Source organism: Capra hircus, chromosome 10, assembly GCF_001704415.2.
Source record: "Capra hircus breed San Clemente chromosome 10, ASM170441v1, whole genome shotgun sequence".
Lineage (NCBI taxonomy): Eukaryota > Metazoa > Chordata > Mammalia > Artiodactyla > Bovidae > Capra > Capra hircus.
The window spans coordinates 59,057,238-59,074,847 of NC_030817.1; the positions used below are offsets into that span (position 1 = coordinate 59,057,238).

A 17,610-nucleotide genomic window follows, 5' to 3' on the forward strand; every position below is an offset into this window, starting at 1 on the left:
GCAGTGGTGAGGCTTGGAGTCTGCCAGAGAGAGAATAGATCCCAAGATCTGGGATCTAAATCAGGAAATATTCTTTTTCCTGATAAAGGTGGAAGCAGAGCCATCTAATGTTTTACAGATTGAAAATACAGATTCAGAATAAACAGCAATGATAACTTAGGAAAGGCAGGTCTTAGCAAATGGCAGAGCAAACAAGCAGTGAAGGTTAGTGTGGAGAATTAGGCTAAGCACTTGGACACACTAAAATGCTTACAGGAGGCAATGCAATTACTTTCAGATGTGCTGGACCTAATTAGGCCCCCTTATTGCTTTTAATAATAACCACTGTTTATAAAATACAGTAGTTCTGCCTGTTTGCTCACACATAATTATTGTGAGCTTTACCTGTCTTTGCCATCAAGGACAGTGTGAGGGGTATGGGAAAAACACTGCTTCTCCCCTAAATGAACTTAGGGTGGAGAAGGTGAAACGCAGTTCTGAGATTGGCAGTATCACCAATAATCAGTTAATGCTAAGCTGGGGTATGTTTTCCAAATGAGGATGTTTTAATATATAATAATATGCTAACTGGTTCCCAGTATACTGTGCTACCCAGACATGAATTCTAGGAACTTCAAGTTTAAACACAAAAGAACCACCTTAGATAGGGCTCCCCGGAAAACAAAGCTTGAGACACAGACTGGGGTGTCGAGTTGAATTGGGAGGTGGCCCCAAGGAGCAGGAGTGTGGCTCTGAGACAGGGAGACAGAATACGAGAAAGAATGATACACGGTGACTTTTTGACTTTAGAGCAGCCTGTATTTGAGGTCAATACAGGGTGAGTTTTTGCCACTGTGGACATCAAGGACTTGTCTCATCACAGGTCCTCAGAGGAACTGTGGCCAGTGTGTCCCAGGATTGTCCCGCTGAAGGACAGGGCGGCAGGGGGCAGGGGTCATTCACTCACTGCTTGTTCCTCATTCCCCAAAGTTCCTGGCCTAAGGCATTAACACTCCCACACTTCTACATCACGTCCGTGTGGACCAAGCAGACTTTGGAGAAAGTCCCAAGGCAGGAAGCAGAGAGATGGCCAGACACGGGCCTGAGGTGAGACATGTCACTCACAGGGACTGTCCGCTGCCCAGCTCCAGGGTCCCCTGCTGAGGTCTGCGCTGGAACCAGGTGAGCCAGGGGTTCAGTTAGGCCTGCGGGGGACAGTGTTGACGTGGCTGCCTCTGCCACTGCCGCCCTCACCAGCGTGTTCCTTGTTGCCTCAGTCGTGGGGCTGTCTCCTGGACCCTCTTCCTGGGGAACACAGTCACTGGGTAGGGCCTCGGTGTGCTGCCATAAGCCAGCGCTAACAGGCCCTCTGGCTCTCCTCTCCACACTTCACCCAGGCAGTTGTGGCACCTCTGCCTTGTTTGTTGTGAGCTATTTTTATGTCCAACCAACAAAGAACCCAGCCAGCAAGCTACTAAGAGTCCTTGCCAGGAAGTTAGATCCTGAGCCTGGGAGGGTGCTCCTGGGTTGGTAAATGCTCCCTATGCCATGCTCCCCTTCATACCCTACCTCCCTCCGTCCAGCACACGCAAGACCCACTCCCATACACGTTCCTGTCCGTGCATTTTAGTGAGATCCTGAAGTTCTTCCAGTAAGAAAGCTGTCTGCTGCTGCCACAGGGACTGCTTGAGCTATGCAGAGAGCTGACCCAAATTATTAAAATCTGATGACATCCATGTCTTGACTCTTGTAAATAATGCTCCTCTGAATATTAGGGTCTTGTATCTTCTGTAAAAAGAGATTTATCTTTTCCAGTTATGTGTCAAGGAATGAGCTTGCTGGGTCAGATGGTAACTCTAAACAACCTAAATTTTCATTAACAGATAAATTGATAAAGAAGATGCAGTGTGTGTGTGTGTGTGTGTGCGTGCATGTGTATATATGTATATATATAATGAAATATTACTCAGCCATAAAAAAGAAGCAACATGGATGTACCTAGAAATGATCCTACTAAGTGAAGTAAGTCAGACAGAGAAAGACAAATTATCATATGATATCACTTATTTGTGGAACCCAAAATAATGATACAAATGAACTTATTTACAAAGCAGAAATAGATTCACAGATACAGAAAACAAATGTATGGTTACTGAAGGGGAAACAGAATTGGGGGAGGGATAAATTCAGAGATTGAGATGAACAGATATACACCAGTATAAATAAAATAGACAAACAATAAGGACATAATGTATAGTGCAGGGAACTATCAATATATTTAATATCTTCTGATAATATGTAATGAAAAAGAATCTGTAAAAGAATATGTGTATATGTATAACTCAATCACTTTGCTATACACCTGAGACTAACCCAACATTGTAAATCAACTATACTTCGATTTAAAAGTCTGATGGCAATGAAGGAAGATGGGGTTAATCTTGAAAGGACAAGAGTCATCTTCCATCTACCTCAGGTGAAGCCTTGTGTCCTCTGTTGGCAAAGAGGAGCTTCTCTTCTCTAGGAAGATGGAGGGGAGTATTTCTTCCCACTTAGAGGAATCCAGAGCTTTGAAATTCTAAGGTACATCCACAAAATATGCCTGATGAAGGTGAAGAGATACAAGTCCTTTAAAAAAAAATGCTTGCAACCAGATTCCTTTCTCAGAGGTGCAGCCCCATTCTCTATTCTGGTGTCTCTTGTGCCCCTGGTTCCTTTCTTAGAGATAACCATCATGCTGATCATTACTAAGAAGCAGGTCCCGACGCCTCCTGCTGTCCTGCTGCTCCCTTGGGACTAGCTAGACGATTGCTCCCAGAACAGATGTCTTTTTCTGGAAGAGCTCCTGCTGGCACCCACACTGTAGGACTTGGCTTCAGTGCCATGAACCGCTTAAGGGAGATGAGGACACAGCAACACTCATCATTGGTGACCTGAGACTGTTTGGTAACAGCAATAGCTGTGTGCAGCATCTCAGTCGAGTCACTGTAATCCCCTGTACTGGCTCCAGAAATCACTCTGGAATTGACATTGCTCTGGTTTGCATCATGATCTCTCCAAATTCAGCTTCACTCACCACTGAGGGTCGAAAGCCCAAATCTTGGCTGCCACGGTGGATAGAGGGGTCAAAGACCTTCATGTAAATATCTGATGGAGGCCCTACTGTAGCATTTGGTGAAGGCAATAAGGCTGGATTGAGGTAAAGGGCGGGTGGAGTGGCCCAGGGGGAGGTATAGCTACAAAAGGAGGTAATGGAGGGGCAGGAGATGCTCGTGGGAGATGCCAGAAGGAAGAGGAAGACTTCAAATGTTGAGGAGAGAGGCAGTAGGGATAGAATTGGGCCTGAGACCAGACTCATCAGGTGAAGGAGTGAAGGAGAGTGATTGAAGTCAGGCAGCATATGGCGGGGCTTATCCTTTTAGGCAGATGTGAGTACAAGGTTCTCAATGTACTGCCCAACCATCAGCAGAATTACTAGAATACTGTGTTGGTCCTTTATATCTATTTCCACTCTTGAGACTCAAATGCATTCACATTCTGAGCCTCTGCCTCAAATGATGACAGGTCTGCCAGGTGGCTAACCCCACGTCCGCTTTTTCTCCATTAAGTACTTTTCTGGAAAGAGTTTCCAATAATTTTGTGGACTGGGTTTTCAGAGGCTACCACCACCTCAGCATACCCCCAGTGGCTATTTGCCCCATCCTCTGCAAATTTCAACCCCAGCACATCACATAGTCCTACAAAGGGAATAACCTGGCTCAGGATCCGGTCTGCAGTCCACCAGAAGCCACTCACATGGACAGCAGGTTGTCTATTACTCCACCCACTGCAGGTATGCAGAATTACCTGCAGGACGTTTTTGTTGGGCTTGGAGTTGACTCCTGGTGAACAGGAGGAGGTGCCTCAGTACTGCTGCTTCTGTAATCTGAGGGCTATGAGGTGGACATCAATGAATGGGGTTGCTTTTCCCATAACATCCAAGTTGTGATGTGGTTCCAGCTGAAGGAGGCATGGCAACAGAGTCCTGCAATGCCCACTGAGGGTGGTTCTTCATGCATCTGCAGACAAGCTGCATCTAACATGAGAAGAGACAGGGAATATAAGGGGAGACTTGGCTTGTGGGAGGGAGAGGCACTGGAGACCCTTCTGGCTCAGTGGGGAGAGACTAAACTGGACTGAATTCTTCCTTGTTCTCTGAACATTTCTAACATAGCTCTTAATCAGTCACTGAGCAAGTCTCCCCAGGGTTGAAAAGCCATGTTGCCTTGGGTCAGAGGCTACAGATTGTAGCCTTTTCTCCCTGTTCCTAACCCCATCCTCATCTCCTCTTAAGGCAGGGCACTTGTCAACTGGCCCAGTGGTATAAACAATGTGCTTAACCTCAAGGGCAGTTCTGGGGAATCTTTTTAAAATGTAGAGATAATCAAATAAGGTGATGATTCAAGAAAAAAAAATAGAAAATGGCTGGAAAAGCCATTTACCTAGAAGATTTTTTTCACCCCATATTTATTTTGTTTTTACTTGATATAATTTTTAGTTTTAATTACCACTGATAGAAAATGGGGAGAGCTGTCTTGTCCTGCTGTTGTTCACTATTTATCTTTCTGGTAGGTTGGAAACTGTGTAAGAAACTTGATGATGCTGTCAGTCTTTTAATCTGCATTGTGTTTCTTCAGTTCTGTAACAACACATTTTTTTTGTTGTTGTTGTGAAATGAGAAATGGGATGCGAGTTGTTAGAAAAAAACCAAAAGACAAATACTATGTGATTCCACTTATATGAGTTATCAAAGTAGCCAAATTCATAAAAACAGAAAATATACTTGGTAGTGACCAAGTACTCCTTCTTTGAAGGAACCAGCTCAAAAGTGTTGCCATTGGCCATACTCAGTTCACTTCAGTCGCTCAGTCGTGTCCGACTCTTTGTGATCCCATGAATCACAGCACACCAGGCCTCTCTGTCCATCACCAACTCCCGGAGTTCACTCAGACTCACGCCCATCAAGTCAGTGATCCCACCCAGCCAACTCATCCTCTGTCGTCCCCTTCTCCTCCTGCCCCCAATCCCTCCCAGCATCAGACTCTTTTCCAATGAGTCAACTCTTTTGCATGAGGTGGCCAAAGTACTGGAGTTTCAGCTTTAGCATCATTCCTTCCAAAGAAATCCCAGGGCTGATCTCCTTCAGAATGGACTGGTTGGTCCAAGGGACTCTCAAGAGTCTTCTCCAACACCACAGGTCAAAAGCATCAATTCTTCGGTACTCAGCTTTCTTCACAGTCCAACTCTCATATCCACACATGACCACAGGAAAAACCATAGCCTTGACTAGATGGACCTTTGTTGGCAAAGTAATGTCTCTGCTTTTCAATATGCTATCTAGGTTGGTCATAACTTTCCTTCCAAGGAGTAAGCGTCTTTTAATTTCATGGCTCCAGTCATCATCTGCAGTGATTTTGGAGCCCAAAAATATAAAGTCTGACACTGTTTCCACTGTTTCCCCATCTATTTCCCATGAAGTGATGGGACCGGATGCCATGATCTTCATCTTCTGAATGCTGAGCTTTAAGCCAACTTTTTCACTCTCCACTTTCACTTTCATCCAGAGGCTTTTTAGTTCCTCTTCACCCTCTGCCATAAGGGTGGTGTTTTCTGCATATATGAGGTTATTGATATTTCTGCTGGCAATCTTGATTCCAGCTTGTCCTTCTTCCAGCCCAGCGTTTCTCAGTTCAGTTCAGTTGCTCAGTCGTGTCCGACTCTTTGCAACCCCATGAATCGCAGCATGCCAGGCCTCCCTGTCCATCACCAACTCCCGGAGTTCACTCACATTCACTTTCATCGAGTCAGTGATGCCATCCAGCCATCTCATCCTCTGTTGTCCCCTTCCCCAATCCCTCCCAGCATCAAAGTCTTTTCCAATGAGTCAACTCTTTGCATGAGGTGGCCAAAGTACTGGATAGCATCATTCCCTCCAAAGAAATCCCAGGGCTGATCTCCTTCAGAATGGACTGGTTGGATCTCCTTGCAGTCCAAGGGACTCTCAAGAGTCTTCTCCAACACCACAGTTCAAAAGCATCAATTTTCAGCGCTCAGCCTTCTTCACAGTCCAGCTCTCACATCCATACATGACTACTGGAAACTCATGATGTACTAAATAATATCATTTTAAAAGTCCATGATTCCCCAAGTGATACTCAAGAGAAAGGGGAAAAGATCTTTACAGACAGTAACTTGCAGAGAAGGACATAAGGTATAGAAACAAAATCATTTCCTTAGAAATCATCATTTTGTAACCCTTGGATAATAATTGATTCAGCCAAGGATTAATAAAGGATGCTTAAACAATTGGGTGAAAGTTCATTGGAGAACAAGATAGTTATCACTCCACAGGTCGTTTACCCCACAGATTCTTTTTTAATTAAGAAGGAAAATATACATGTTTATGGTGAAGATATCTAGCAGACACGCCTTAACCAAATGATCAAATTGTTTCTCAGTAATAACAGAACAAATTTATATTCTATACCTCTTACTCACATGCTACAGGGGGAAATGCACAATATCATTTATGCAGTAGTTTTGCCAAAATGTTTAACATGAATCTAATCATTAGGACTAATCCAGAACTATGCTATTTTCAATAAAACAATTCAGATTCTTCAAAATGTCAGTGTCAGGAAAGAAAAAAGAAAAGATGGAGAGATACTGTTCTGTATTAAAGAGAATGAAAGAGACATAATGTCAAGTATAATGCATACATCTGGATTTTAAAAATATATGCTATTTTGAAGATAAATGGACTCTATGTTAGATGACATTATCAAGGCAATGTTAAATTTCTCATGAATGACAATAATAGGAGTGCAAAGTCATTGACAGTGTCATTTGGGGTGAAATATCATGATGTTTGTGCTTCCCAGGTGGCACTAGTGGTAAAGAATCTGCCTGCCAATGCGGGAGACAAAAGAGATGTGGGTTCAATCCCTGGGTTGGGAAGGTCCCCTGGAGGAGGGCACGGCAACCCACCCCACTATTCTTAGCTGGAGAATCCCATGGACAGAGGAGCCTAGCGGTCTGCAGTCCAGTGGGTCTCAAAGAGTTGGAATAACTGAAGTGACTTAGCACACATCATGTTGTTAGCAACTTATTAAATGATTTGGAAAGTATATTTTTAAACATCTATGTTATATGTATCATATAAAAGTTATAAACATATATAAATATAAATAAATATATGGAAATAGACAAAGAGACTGAGAATAGACACTGACTGTCCTATTAGCGGTGAGCATTCCTAGGACTCAAACTGTGGTCTTGAAATGCTATTTCTCACTAAAAGAAACCAGAGACTCTGGGGGAAAAATGGCTGATTCCAAGTCTGTAGCAGAAAATAACAAGAAGGGCCTAGAATATATTGTCTCTCAAATACCAAGGAAGTTATCAAAGACTGTTAGGATCATCTCAAAAAGGCTCCCAGTCCACCTGAAGATTTCACTGGGCAAAGATGGGACAGCTGGAGCTTCAATCATGATAATAATAATTTTGATGGGTTAAAACAAATCAAATATGTTTAAATCTATAAGCTCAAAAAGAATTGATCACCTTCAGAATGTGATGGCTTCCCTGGTGGCTCAGCTGGTAAAGAATCCACCTGCAATGAGGGAGACCTAGGTTCAATCCCTGGGTTGGGAAGATCCACTGGAGACAGGAACGGCTACCCACCCCAGCATTCTGGCCTGGAGAATTCCGTGAACTCTATGGTCCATGGGGTTGCAAAGAGTCAGACACTACTGAGTGATTTTCACACACAGAATGTGATAGGACATCAATGTATTGTCTTTAAATCTGGTTTAAACAAAAACAAAGAATCTATCCTGCCTTCCTATTTGAACTATACTACTATCTACTTCTGCTTTATTGACTGTGCCAAAGCCTTTCACTTTGTGGACCACAACGAACTCTGGAAAATTCTGAAAGAGATGGAAATACCAGACCACCTCACCTGCCTCCTGAAAAACCTGTATGCAGGTCAGGAAGCAACAGTTAGAACTGGGCATGGAACAACAGACTGGTTCCAAATAGGGAAAGGAGTAGGTCAAGGCTGTATATTGTCACCCTGCTTATTTAACTTATAGGCACAGTACACCATGAGAAATGCTGGGCTGGAAGAAACACAAGCTGGAATCAAGATTGCCAGGAGAAATATCAATAACCTCAGATATGCAGATGACACCACCCTTATGGCAGAAAGTGAAGAAGAACTAAAGAGCCTCTTAATCAAAGTGAAAAGGGGAGGGAAAAAGTTGGCTTAAATCTCAACATTCAGAAAACTAAGATCATGGCATCCGGTCCCATAACTTCATGGCAAATAGATGGGGAAACAGTGGAAACAATGACAGACTTTATTTTCTTGGGCCCCAAAATCACTGCAGATGGTGACTGCAGCCATGAAATTAAAAGACGCTTGCTCCTTGGAAGGAAAGTTATGACCAACCTAGACAGCATATTGAAAAGCAGAGACATTACTTTGCCAACAAAGGTCCATCTAGTCAAGGCTATGGTTTTCCAGTAGTCATGTATGGCTGTGAGAGTTGGACTATGAAGAAAGTTAAGCACCAAATAATTGATGCTTTTGAACTGTGGTGTTGGAGAAGACTCTTGAAAGTCTCTTGGACAACAAGGAGATCCAACCAGTCCATCCTAGAGGAAATCAACCCTGAATATTCATTGGAAGGACTGATGCTGAAGGTGAAACTCCAATACTTTGGCTACCTCATGCGAAGAGCTGACTCATTTGAAAAGACCCTGATGCTGGGAAAGATTGAAGGTGGGAGGAGAAGGGGACGACAGAGAATGAGATGGTTGGATGGCATCACCGACTCAATGGACATGAGTTTGGGTAAACTCCAGGAGTTGGTGATGGACAGGAAGGCCTGGCGTGCTGCAGTCTATGGGGTCACAAAGAGTCAGACATGACTGAGTGGCTGAACTGAACTGAACTGAACTGAGTAACCAAATAATAGATTAGGAGGAGAATCTCTTTATAATAGTATTTCAACCAACAGATGAAATTGAGATTATTAAAATTAGAATATCTGCATTCTTCAAACCAAGTGAATGACTAGATATAGGAAGTAAGCATCATCAGTGACTGCTGACATCAGCCCAGGGGAGACAACCAGATGTGCTTCCTACAGAAGTACCCAGCACCTCCTTGCCTTGACAACAGGATCAGTGTGATCCAGCTGCCAATTTTCAGGAAATACAGAGGACAGAGAATATGTTGAAATACACCACGAGTGTGCAATCAGAAGAATCCAGACTGGGAAACCCTGCTGGTCAAAGGATGCAGATAAGATGTAAGGAAATGAAAGGGACTGTTAGTTTAAAACTTAAAATACACTTTTAACTTTTTATTTTATATTGGAGTATAGCCAATTAACAATGTTATGATTTTAATAGTTTCGGGTGGACAGCAAAGGGACCCAGCCATACATATACATGTACCCATTCTCCCCCAAACTACCCTCCCATCTAGCCTGCCACATAACATTGAACAGAGTTCCCTATACTATACAATAGGAACTTGTCTGTATCTGTTTTGAATATAGCAGGGTGTACATGTCAATCCCAGGGCTTCCCACGTGGCACTAGAGGTAAAGAATCAGCATGCCATTGTGGGAGGCATATAGACTCAAGTTTGATCCCTAGGTCGGTAAGATCCCCTGGAAGAGGCAACTCACTCCAATATTCTTGCCTAAAGAATCCCATGGACAGAGGCATCTGGTGGGCTATGCAGTCCATAGAGTCGCAAAGAGCTGGACATGACTGAAGTGACTTAGCTCGCACACAAGCACATGTCGATCCCAAACTCCCTGTTTCTTCCCCCATTCTAACCACCTGGCAGCTATAAATTCACTCTCTACGTCTGTGAGTTTGTTTCTGTTTTGTAAATGAGTTCATTTAAGTCATTAAAGTGCATTTTTAATAGATAGGACTAAATTATAATATCCAGGGACATTTTATCACAATTGCGTGATAAAGTTATTTGCAAAGTAAGAAAGCTGAGCGCCAAAGAATTGATGCTTTTGAACTGTGGTGTTAGAGAAGACTCTTGAGAGTCCCCTGGACTGCAAGGAGATCCAACCAGTCCATTCTGAAGGAGATCAGCCCTGGGATTTCTTTGGAAGGAATGATGCTAAAGCTGAAACTCCAGTGCTTTGGCCACCTCATGCGAAGAGTTGACTCATTGGAAAAGACTCTGATGCTGGGAGTGATTGGGGACAGGAGGAGAAGGGGATGACAGAGGATGAGATGGCTGGATGGCGTCACGGACTCAATGGATGTGAGTCTGAGTGAACTCTGGGAGTTGGTGATAGACAGGGAGGCCTGGCATGCTGCAATTCATGGGGTCGCAAAGAGTCAGACACGACTGAGCGACTGAACTGAATTGAACAATTACTATAAAAGTAATTGAGAAGAAAGTGTTCATCATTGAAATGAGTCTCGTGAACAGGGCTTCTGAATTAGAAGGTACAGTTTTATTTTCTGACCAGGGTTATAGTTTCAAACTTGTTCACTTTTATAAAAAATAAATCGTCATATATTTTTGGTAGTTTTCTATATGTTTATAGTCTAATAAAATTGTCTTAAAAGAGAGAAAGATACTTTAGCAGACACACCAACCAACTGCAATCTGTGGGCCTTGTTTGAATCCTAATTTGAACAAACCAATTATCAGCTATTTATCAGATAATCAGGAAAATCAGAACATTGACTAGATCTTTGATGATATTTAGGTATTATCTTTTAATTTTAGATGCAAATTAAAGATGTTAATTTTAGATCTTATTATTTAAAAATGTACACTGAAATATTTTACATAATGCCTGAGATTTACTTCAAAATAATACATTGGGAATAGAAATGGCAGGTAGGTGTATAAATGAAACAAAGTGGCCAAAGTTGATAATTTGTGAGACTGGTTGCAGAATGCATAGGGGGAGTCATTATATTATCCCATCTACTTCTGTGCACATGTGAAATTTTCCATAAAAAGTAATTTCTATTACTGACATGATTTAGATGACTGGTTCATAAGCAAAAGAAAGCTGGACCGCTAAGTTCCTGTTTACAGATGACTCAGACAGCTGTCTCTTCAATGACCTGTTCTGAAAATTCTCCCTCCATGGAACAATTGTTTAAGTCGACCAAAACTTAACTGTTAAAGTCAACCAAGACTTCAGGACCAGGTGTCATTTGTCAGACAAAATGTCCCTGCATACCATATGTCCAAACGCTTCTTTCAGATCAGACTGACCAAATAAAATACACTTCACTTCTCTGTGGAGAGCTAGGCACTGTGAACCACAGGCTCCACTGAGTACCTGGTCTGCCTACGAGTTGATGCCTAGATTGGTAAAATATAGGACAGAACCTTCCATTCCATTCTGCAGAATTTCAGGTCCAGACCAAAAATCTGCCTCTGAAATGCCTCCCACAATTTTTGAACAGCTGCTCAATCTCAAGTTAGCACCAAAAGTAAAACATAATAATATGGGTTGTTTTTTAAGGCCTTGATGTCTCAATTTTGTCATGCTGACATCAGCAGCATATGCCTATTGGTGTGGCAAATTGAGAAGAAAATGTTTCTATGACCATGCTGCTGATTTTTAAAAATAGCATTGCTAATGAGCCAGCTGTGATTAGACAGGAAAACATTAATAATCATTTCTGCAGTTTCTTTTGTCCTAAACAATTCTCAGATGTTACTCTATCTTTTCAAAACTGCAATACAGATATCATACAGATGGCCCATTTGATGGGTTCTATTTTTAAATAAGCAACCTGGGAGACCATTGCTTTTATTACAAGGTAAGTAAAATAATTTATCCCAGCACTAAGAGAAAATTATTTTTCCGACAAAATGATGTACTTTTTATAAGACAGTGTTGTCAGTTCATGAATGTACAGTGATTTATCTCCCTGGAACTTGAAAATGAGAGAAATAAAGAATGACTTAAGGGTTTGGCTCAGACGGTAAAGCATCTGCTTGCAATGCAGGAGACCCTAGTTCGATCCCTGGGTCAGGAAGATCCCCTGGAGAAGGAAATGGCAACCCACTCCAATACTGTTGCTTGGAAAATCCCATGGACAGAGGAGCCTGGTGGGCAACAGTCCATGGGGTCACAAAGAGTCGGACATCACTGAGCGACTTCACTTTCACTAAGGGTTAAACTTCATGGGAAATAGATGGGGAAACAGTGGAAACAGTGTCAGACTTTATTTTGGGGGGCTCCAAAATCACTGCAGATGGTGATTGCAGCCATGAAATTAAAAGACGCTTACTCTTTGGGAGAAAAGTTATGACCAACCTAGATAGTATATTCAAAAGCAGAGACATTACTTTGCCGACTAAGGTCCATCTAGTCAAGGCTATGGTTTTTCCTGTGGTCATGTATGGATGTGAGAGTTGGACTGTGAAGAAGGCTGTGCACCAAAGAATTGACGCTTTTGAACTGTGGTGTTGGAGAAGACGCTTGAGAGTCCCTTGGACTGCAAGGAGATCCAACCAGTCCATTATGAAGAAGATCAGTCCTGTGATTTCTTTGGAAGGAATGATGCTAAAGCTGAAACTCCAGTACTTTGGCCACATCATGAGAAGAGTTGACTCATTGGAAAAGACTCTGATGCTGGGAGGGATTAGGGGCAGGAGGAGAAAGGGATGACCGAGGATAAGATGGCTAGATGGCATCATGGACTCAATGGACGTGAGTCTGCGTGAACTCCGGGAGATGGTGATGAACAGGGAGGCCTGGCATGCTGTGATTCATGGGGTCACAAAGAGTCAGACACGACTGAGCGACTGAACTGAACTGAACTGAACTGAAGGGTTAAACTCTACAATCAATAGTGTGATAAGGGCTGAGAATACAAAACTGCTTAGAAACCAGATAGCCGTCAGGTCAGCAAGCCTGGGCTGTGAAAGAATGAATATATTATGATACCTAAAGGGTATTTTCACCAAAGTGTGTGGGACCAGGTGATGTTGATCCATCATAGAAATATAGGAAAGAGTGTCACTCAAACAAGTGTTGGCTCTGTGTGTCTACACATTGTTCTGGGCACAACAACCTTAACCAATGGCTCTGAGTTATTTGAGTCTCATGGAAAGATCACCCCTAACATGAGCCAGACGTGTCAGGCTTTGAAAACTCAAGGCAGAGGTCACAGACTTGAGTATGGACACCTAAACTTGCTCCCAGCTGGATTTGTCTGGTTTTGTTAGGTTCTTTTTTAATGTATGTGTGTGTGTTTATATGTTTGTGTACTCAGTCACTCAGTCATATCTGACTCTTTGCAACCCCCTGGACTGTAACCTGCCAGGCTCCTCTGTCCATGGAATTTTCCAGTCAAGAATACTGGAGTGGGTTGCCATTTCCGACTCCAGGGGATATTTCCCACCCAGAACCCATGTCTCCTGCATTTGGCAGGCAGATTCTTTACCACTGCACCACCCGCTGCTACTGCTGCTGTTAAGTCGCTTCAGTCGTGTCCGACTCTGTGCGACCCCATAGACAGCAGCCCACCAGGCTTCCCCGTCCCTGGGATTCTCCAGGCAAGAACACTGGAATGGGTTGCCGTTGCCTTCTCCAATGCATGGAAGTGAAAAGTGAAAGTGAAGTCGCTCAGTTGTATCTGACTCTTCGTGACCCCATGGACTGCAGCCTACCAGGCTCCTCTGTCCATGGGATTTTCCAGGCAAGAGTACTGGAGTGGGGTGTCATTGCCTTCTCTGGGGAGCCCAATATTCAAATTAATTGGAAACTTTTTAAATGTAAATATTTTATATAAAATTCTTCATTTATTACTTTTTTTGAGAAAAATCCCACATTGCCATGTGGCAACAATCAGCTAGAACTGTGTAAGAGTTGTCCCCTGCAGACAGCTCCCGCCATCCACAGCCTCCACCAGCATCTTCACTCAGCTCACTTACCTCTCAGACCCCTGGACACATCTGCGAAGGCTGCCCCTAAGCCTAATACCTTCAGCTACTCAGCTGGTCTTACTTTCTGTGTACTGAATCCATGCTTGGCCTACAATCTTCTAGTCCCAATCTGACTTCCCTTGTTGATTTTCTTTAGGAAGAAAATGAGCTGGACATGTCAATGTAAGGACTCCTGCCTTTGTGACAGTTTTGTTTCATGGCTCAATAAGAAACTGGCATTTTGATTTTACACATCAGTCTCCAGTAACTCAGCCTTAGGGAGATGGATCCACTCTTGGTGTAACAACAAAGTCAGGTCTCAGCACCAAGCTTCTATTGCTGCTAAGCTCTCAGTGGCAAGCTCCCTAACTCAGTGACTTGGGACTGAACCATTCAATACTACTATATAGAATCCTCCACGAAGAAGATGGTTTCAAATTTTTACTGTACTGAAAAGGTCCTATATGCTCTAATTTTGTTTTGTAAATCACATTTGTGGAAGAATGAGTGCCTTTTCAGACTCTTCTAAGAGAAGATAAGAAACCTGATCTTCTCTACTTTGTGAACGCCATTGCCTCTGCAGTCACCCACTAGCCTCCTATATTTTATAATTTAGAAGATGTCCACCTACATACTGCACCTTAATTGTGTCATCTGCCAAAAAGCAAGATGATTGGGAAAGAAAATCTTACAAACACTTCCTACACATTCACACATTGTCGAGGCTTTACATCATAGGCATTTGGGAGTCCCACTGTGCCTGAAAGAACTTTAGAACGATTCATGCAAGAAATAACTTGGGAGAAGATAATTCTGAAAGATTCTCTTTAGCATGGGGGTTGTAATGCTAACTGATGTAGCAACTCTGATGTTTAAGATCCTCCAACTCTTTTCCCATTTCAGCCATAAGTGTACACATTCATTCATTTAAAAAAAAATGGTTACCAAGCCATTTATTGGGCTTCCCAGGTGGTGCTAGTGGTAAAGAACCTGCCTGCCAGTGCCGGAAATCTAAAAGATGCAGGTTTGATCCCTGGGTCAGGAAGATCCCCTGGAGAAGGGCATGGCAACCCACTCCAATATTATTGCCTGGAGAATCCTATGAACAGAGAATCCTGGTGGGCTATGGTCCACGGTCACACAGAGTCAGACACAGCTGAAGCAACTTAGCACAAATGAGCATGAAAAAGCCATCTGTTATGTGCAGGTAACCAAGAGCCTGCACCTAAAGCCAATAGAAAGCAGTTTTCCTAGACTTAGTATCAATGATCATAATAACAATGACATCTTTGCCTTTATAATCACATGATTGATTTCAGTTGTTTTGATGTCTACACTGCAGGGTAGAACTATTTGGCAGCTTACAAGGATTTTTAGAAAGTGCCAAGTGGTTCTACACTTATGATTTTTGTTTTTCTCCCATAAAGAGATATCTTTGGTCACCTAACTGGAGTTTACTACAAAATGTACACTGAAGCTGTCAACTATTTAGTGAATATTTCTGAGTATTGCTTCTAAGTAATTTTTAAAACACAACAGAATGTCAGAAACTCTTTTCTATCTCTGTCCTTCATATATCATTGCTATGTATCACATGACTGCCTGGAGAATCCTATGGACAGAGGATGCTAGTGGGCTACGGTCCATAGGGTCACACAGAGTTGGACATGACTGAAGCAACTCAGCGCCGAAGAATTGATGCTCTTGAACTGTGGTGTTGGAGAAGACTCTTGGGAGTCCCTTGGACTGCAAGGAGATCCAACCAGTCCATTCTGAAGGAGATCAACCCTGGGATTTCTTTGGAGGGAATGATGCTAAAGCTGAAACTCCAGTACTTTGGCCACCTCATGTGAAGAGTTGACTCACTAGAAAAGAGTCTGATGCTGGGAGGGATTGGGGCAGAAGGAGAAGGGGATGACAGAGGATGAGATGGCTGGATGGCATCACTGACTCGATGGACGTGAGTCTGAGTGAACTCCGGGAGATGGTGATGGACAGGGAGGCCTGCGTGCTGTGATTCATGGGGTTGCAAAGAGTCAGACACGACTGAGCGACTGAACTGAACTGAAGCAACTTAGCATGAATGAGCACAAACAAAGCCATTTTTTATATGAAGGTGACTAATAGCCTGCACCTAAAAATGAAGTGAATATGTGGCATATTGAGAAACCGTAATTAGATGTATTTCTTAAAATTCTGTTTTTGGAATCACAGAAGCATTTGGTTAATAAATAGTGTGTGTGTGCTCAGTTGTTCAGTCATGTCTGACTCTTTGCCACCCTCTGGACTGTAGCCCAACAGGCTCTTCTCTCCATGGAATTTTCCAGGCAAGAATACTGGAGTGGGTTGCCATTTGCTACTCCAGGGGATCTTCTCCATCCAGGGATAGAACCTGCATTTGGTTCTCTTGCATCTCCTACATTTGGCAGGCAGTTTCGTTACCACTATACCACCTGGGAAACCCACTTAATAAATTAGTAAAAAGATCTTAACTGAGCGGTTTCTCAGAGCTTTCATTTCTGCAAAATGGAGTACTTCCAAGGCTGATTGTTTCCTCACTAAAATATCAATACATTTTCAATGACAGGGAGAAGTATTTGGGTCAATTCTTTATCAGGGTTACAAGCTAAGTTTATTTTAGTTCTTGCTTTCCAAGAATCAAAGAGAAAGATAGAAGAACAGAAAAATGACTGCATGCAATGGCAACCCACTCCAGTACCCTTGCCTGGAAATTCCCATGGACGGAGGAGCCTGGTTGGCTGCAGTCCATGGGATTGCTAAGAGTCAGACATGACTGAGTGACTTCACTTTCACTTTTCACTTTCATGCATTGGAGAAAGAAATGGCAACCCACTCCAGTATTCTTGCCTGGAGAATCCCAGGGACAGAGGAGCCTAGTGGGCTGCCGTCTATGGGGTCGCACGGAGTCGGAAACGACTGAAGCGACTTAGCAGCAGCAGCAGCATATTGCTGCACAGAATTGACAGTCCAGCTCCAGTAACTTAAATGAAGCAGCTGACATTGGACTAGAAGTGGGTTTTAGCCCATAAAGATGTTATGTTTCTAGAGTTTAATGATTTCTTAGAAATCAGATAGAGGGACTTCCCTGCTGGTCCTGTGGTTAGGACTCTCAGCTCCCAATGCAGGCGGCCCAGGTTTGATCCCTGGTCAGGGAACTAGATCCCACATGCTGCAACTAAGACCTGGTGCAGCCAAATAAATGAATAAATATTAAAAAAAAAAAAAAAGAAATCAGATAGAGATAGGAACATCAGAGGTACAACTGTAATGTAAATTACATTACATTACAATGTAATGAGCGGGATCTATTTTTTTCCTAAAGCAGATCTACTTGGCTGAAAACTTGTTCTCTCTCCTGTAAACTCAGTCGGCAACAAATCAAGGAATTTGGTCACCTGACAAATAGTAGTCTGGAAGCTATGTGAGATTATGTGTTCTTAAAAGCTTTCAAATGACAGCTATACTATTTTATCATCATAGCAAAACAATGACTATGAGTTTTATGTGGGAACCTTGCAATTCATTTTAAAACCACCTTAGCAACCTGCAGGAAAGCATAGAGATTTGACAGCCAATGAGGACATTTGATGGCCTCACAGGGGTGGATTTGGTACGATATTTTA

The 17,610-nt window shown here is 42.8% G+C and overlaps 1 pseudogene; it reads right to left on the reverse strand.

Moving 5' to 3' along the window:
• LOC102190966 lies at positions 2,558 to 3,337 on the reverse strand (annotated as a pseudogene).